Consider the following 6,000-nt stretch of genomic DNA (forward strand, 5'->3'; position numbering starts at 1 on the left):
AGCCTGGCTGTTGGTGCCAGTCCACGCTCTGACACTGACTACCTGCATGGCCTTGAGCGAGGCACTTGCCTCACACCTACCTCTCGTGGTTGTGTGGATTCAGTGATAACGCCATCCTTATCTTACAAGTGAAGGGACTGCTGTAGGCCCTGAGCAAGTAGTTTGCTGATAGCCTTTATTGCTGAGTCCCTTTCCTAAAGAGAATAAGGGTCCTAAAATTGCAGTTACAGGTGTGATAGACAATGGAGAAGGTTCCTGTGTTCACACCTTTACATTTCCTCCGAGGTCATTGACCACTCCTCTTCTCAATACGTTTATAGTCAGCTCCCTTCCTGAGATTCTATCAACCCCAGTCTCCTATAGTTGCCTTGTTTCATATCTTTTCCTTCAATATATACTTTTCCCAAGGCTTACTTTCTCATACTCTCCTTACCGAGTCTAACCTAGCCCTTGAAGAAAACTCTAAATGGAGCTCTACAGTCATTAATTCCAGCCTGTCCCATGACCATTTCTATGAATCTGATCAGAAGAATATTCCATTATCCTAAGCGCTGTGGTAAATCAAGCTGCCTCCTAATGAAAAACCTTAACTCAATCCCAGGAGGCTAAGTCCAGCATTTTCTGGATATGACGATTCTCATGGAGAGCGGTCATTGGGGTTCCACGTCATCCTTTGGCATGATCAGAAACTCGAAGCCAACACTAACCAAACAGCTTACATTACGTAGTAACTAACTCAAGAGACATTCACGTGCGATAACAAATCTACCGGACAAAGCACAGTAGCATCCCTCCACTAGCACTAGGTAGTGAACTTTAGATTCGAGAGTTAGTTACCATAGCTTTGGGTTTATCTCAGGTGTAATAATTCCAGGAGTTTACAGGAAGCTCTTGCAGAAGGGTTGGACCACCGTGGAAGCAATGGCTAAGGACCTTCAGGGTGATGCGTCTATTGATAGCCCAAGGGTACACACATCTGTGAGAGCTCAGCTTCTGAGAGCCGAGGTAAGGACTTTATGCTTCTCAGTCATAAGGGTTTGGGAGAGACGCTAACAAACTGTCGTGATGCTTGGCCCTGTGCTCAGAATGGTGGGAAATACTTCACCCCTAGAGGGTCAGGGATCTGGAGGAAGTGTGCTTAGTTAATAACTTACAATCATTCACCCAGGGACATGAATATAGCAATGCGTTTGTAAAAGATAAGTCTAGAAGACAGTTTCTTAAACTGTGGGTTACAGCCCCATAGAGAGGCCACATAACTGAATGTGATGGTGGTCGTGAAAAAAATTAGCAACAGGAGAAATTTCCTGAAGAGGCAACAGACAGAAATAATTCATTAGAACCAAGTACATAATGGGTCTAAGGTGCTTCAATTCAACCGTGTGGCATGTTCAACTTCACTGCAGCCTTGGTTCTGAAGACACAATCAGCTTTGCAGGATGCCTGCCATCAGACATGTAGCGCAATGAATGCTACCCCATGTGCCCTAGCTGTGATTTGAGACCATGGTGTTTCATGAGCAGCGGTGATTTAGCGTGCATATAAAGTTCTTTGCTCTTAAAGGGCCATAACAGAGAAGAGAATCGTATCCCACTGTCCTTCCTTAGCATGTATGTGTTGAATCCTCTTTAGACTGTTCGACTGTTTGATTTTTACAACAGCTGTTCAACTTCTTAAGTTTATAAAAATTTGCTAAGTGAATTTTGAGTTGGGATTAGGATAGGATTGTTAGGAATTTATGAAATGGCCTTAAATATACTTCTGCCATATTTTGTTGATGTTGGATTCGCCTCTCTATGCTATGAATACCATTAGTTAATAAAGAAGCTGTTTTGGGCCTGGGATAGGGTAGAGCAGAGCTAGGCAGGGAAAACTAAACTGAATGCTGGGAGGAAGAAGGTGGAGTCAAGGAGAAACCATGTAGCCCCTCTGGAGACAGACACCAAAACTATACCTTACCTGGTAAGCCACAGCCATGTGGCAATACACAGATGAATAGAAATGGGTTAAATTCTAGATGTAAGAGCTTGCTAGCAATACACTTAAGTGATTGGCCAAGCAGTTATTTAAATAATATAGTTTCTGTGTAATTATTTCGGGAGTCTGGGCAGCCGGGAAATGAATAAGCGGGCCTCTTACAACATTTTGTACTATATGTAATGTGAGATGACCTTCTTAAGCATTCTTGATTATAAAAACATATGTCAATCAGCTCTGAAAAACATTGAAGATGCTGTGCCTTCCAGTATCAAACATTCATCCAATATGTAATTCTTATTTAAAAACAAGCAAGCACACTTACCTCATTAGCATATAGTTTTTTATCTTTAATTTGTGGTAAAATTGTATGCATAGAACATAATTGTCTGAAATCACTGATTCATTATTATCAATAAATATTTGACTTTTTATAATGATTATATATAGCCATATATCTTAGGTATAAATTTTTTTTGAATAAAAAAAGTCTTAAGTGGGAAAAGGTCAAGAAGCCTTACTCTAGAACAGTGTTTCTCAACCTCCCTATACTGCAACCCTGTAATACACCTCGTATTGTGGTGACCCCCATCCGTAATATTATCTTGTTGCTACTTCATAACTATAATTTTGCTACTGTGTAAGCATAATGTAAATAACTGATATGCAGGCTATTGGCCCACAGACTAAGAACCGCTCCTCTAGAAAAGAGTATAATTCATAACTTAGTTCATGTAGTCACTGTAGCTATCAACAATTTCTACTTTGTTATGTTTTTATATTTAAATTCTTTAAGGGGCACTCGATGGTCCTACACCTGTATTTTCTCACTTTCTACGGTGGCTGGAGAGGCCCAAAGTGCCAGGCTCTTGGCTGCCTCTTCCACTGGGGAAGCCCCACGGGTTTTTGCTCTTTTTAGGACCGCCCCTGCTTTTGCCTTTGCTGCTGTTTTCTTTCTTAAACCCGTCTCTCCTAGAGATCCACCATGCTGCACTTTTTCCTTATTCAGAATCAGACCGGCTCCACCCAGCCTCATTGATTTGTTTGTTTGATGCTTTGAAGACCCAAGCAGTAAGATAGACTACGCCTGGGTCCCAAAGTTTCCACTCCCAACCCTACTTTGTGTCAGAAAGCCTTTGTTGGGCTAAGCCACTGAACTAGCAGGGTTTGTTTGTTGAGACAGCTGGCATTAATTAACAAGGTCTCCCTCCCTCCAGACACCATCCACAGCCCTATCTCGTTTTTTCTTTGTAATGCTCACTACCTAACATCAACACACCTCTATATATTCATTCTCTCTCCCTGTTACAATGTAAACCACTTGGGGGGGCGAGGTGGGAGGGGCGAGGTGGGGGGGGGGTGGGTTATTCAGGACACCAAGAGCACAGCAATGAACTGAGCAGTGTAGGCAACCAGTCAATACTTGTTTAATGAATGAGAAACCGCCCACTTGTTTCCTCCCCAGATGAAGTCAACTCCGAGAAGTGACTCTTGCTGTGTCTGGACCCTCCTGGTTTGGTCCCTGCAGCCTCCGGCTCAAACTAAATATTGCAAAGGTCAACTGAACAATGCTTCTCATCAAGTCAACAAACTTAAGGCTGACTCATCTGCCCAGGGCACCGCTGCAAAATTTCTGAGACTGGAAATGTCATTGAATTGGCGGAATGGGTCATTATTTTTTATATAACACTACATTTATGTAATTACCTGAAACCATGCGTATAATATGTCACGCATTACAGAAATGATTTTATAAGCACTCCCACCTGTGTTGTGTGAGTCCCCGCTGTTTTCACGGCAGCTCCTCCAGGCAGAGGGCTGACACTGCTCGCAACCACAGACTGGGTGTTTGGCCAAGGCACGTGGTTAGTGAGTGGCCTTGGGGCTACTCAGCTGTCTTGAAAACTTCCATTCCCTGAGTCACGAGCCTGTGCTTTGCTGGTTCCTCAAAATTGCTGTTATTATTAAAAGGGCTGGACACTTACTAGAAACTGTATCTGAGGTCCACTAGAAGGCTTGGAGTCAGGAGCAGAGCGGGGGGGGGGGGGGGGCACTGACTCTGTCCCTGAGTCTACTTGGTGACACTGGGAATTAGAACTGGGATATTTTTTACAAAAAAAAAAAAGAAAATCATCTTTCTTCGCTATGATCTATGCCCTGCATACTAAATTAAATACCCATCAACTGAATAAATAAATGGACAAAGTTTTCCAACCCTTATTCCTCAAAAATAGGAATTAAAAAAAAAATCTACTGCAGAGCCAGGTGTGGTTGTACCTGCCTTTAATCCCAGCACTCAGGAGGCAGAGACAACCAGATCTCTGTGAGTTCCAGGCCAGCCTGTTCTACACAGCAAGTTCAAGGACTGCCAGGACTACTCAAAAAGAGTGTGTCTCAAACAAAAAACAAACCTACCTCAAAGGCTAGAGAGATGCCTTGGAATTTAATAGCACTACAGCTCTTCCAGAGGACCTAGATTCTCCCAGCACCCATGTGACAGCCCACAACTATCTGTAATTTCATTGCTATGGTATCTGATGCTCTCTTCTGGCCTATGTGATCGCCAGGCATGCAAGTGCTGCATAGACATGCAGGCAGGCAAAATAGCCACAAACATAAAATAAAACTTTTTTTAAAAACCTTTAAAATCCCCTTCCTTGGGTCAAATCTGGATTTAATGAAATAGTAACTTCATACTACTAATAATAATAGTAAGGAAGTTCAGATTTTTGTTAAAGTCAGCTTCTATGAACAGTTTATCCCCAAGGCGAAGCTGTCGTGTTCGCTTGCTTGGGCTTTCCCATCACACTTCTATAATGTTCATTTCCTTTGCATCCGTATTTACAGTTGAGAACAAACAATTCTCTAAAAGTTTATCCACCGCTGCTGGAGGAATTCTTCATTCATTTAACGCCCTGGCTACCTTCATACATGGCTCCTGTCTGCTCCAAAGTGAAATCAAGGACCGAAATACTTCTGTTTCCTTAGACATGTGTCTGTTAAAGCCATGCAGTCACATGATTGATGAGTGCCTTCTTTGGGATATACTTCTCCATTTTCCTTTTAGCTGTTTGTCGCCTTTTCAATTGGGGTTTCCAGTTTGCTTCCTACTCTTAAGACACTCACATTTCCATGGTCTAGAAAGGAATGATCCCAATTTTTTTCAATCAGAAGACACGAATTGTTAAACCAAGACCTAAATCCGGTTTAGTGTTTGGTTTGATCAACATGTCTCTACCCTGACATACAGTGATTTGACCTGAGCTTATGTGTGTATATATGAGTGTCTGTATGTGTGTGTTGTTGATTGCTTTTTCTTAATGTTTGTTTGTTTAAGACAAGGTATCATGTAGCCCAGAACAACCTCAAGTTCCTGATCATCCTGCCTCTACCTCTTAAGAGTTGGGGTTACAGACATCCACCTCAACATATGGCCAGTCTTAGGCTTTTTGTTGCACCGAAACACATGCATCCAGCAGAAATCATCCTTTGCAACATGAACAGTGATCTTTCCTGATTTTTCTGTGATACTGGGCAGCAGCAGGGAAACGTGGTGTTTAGTCATTCAGTGGTCACGAGGGGAACTATCCAGCTTGTCCCCTCAGGTGGGGTGGGCTGCTAAGCTAAGGTGTCCCATGGGAGATGCATACTAAACACATTTCTACTTTATACTTATTTTAATTAACCCCAGCATATGTTGAGAAGCATTTGTGTTGGAGATTCTTTTGTTCCAAAGCACAATTCCAACTTCCTAAGCTAAGGGGGAATCAGAAGATGTGGTCACACTAAGCCAGCATCTTTGCATAGGGTTATTAGCTCGCCTCTGTACCTGGGGTATGTTCTCTCTAGAGAATCACAGTCTCAGTTTATCCTAAATGTCTGACTATCTTTCATCTCTGTTCTGTACCCAACTTCCTGGGCAGAATTTCTCATCACGACAGCATCATCATGGATACAGAGCAGTCATCCCACAGCATCACCATGGATACAGAGCAGTCATCCCACGGCATCACCATGGATACA

Source organism: Microtus ochrogaster, chromosome 19 (genome assembly GCF_000317375.1).
Source record: "Microtus ochrogaster isolate Prairie Vole_2 chromosome 19, MicOch1.0, whole genome shotgun sequence".
In the NCBI taxonomy this organism is placed as follows: Eukaryota; Metazoa; Chordata; class Mammalia; order Rodentia; family Cricetidae; genus Microtus; species Microtus ochrogaster.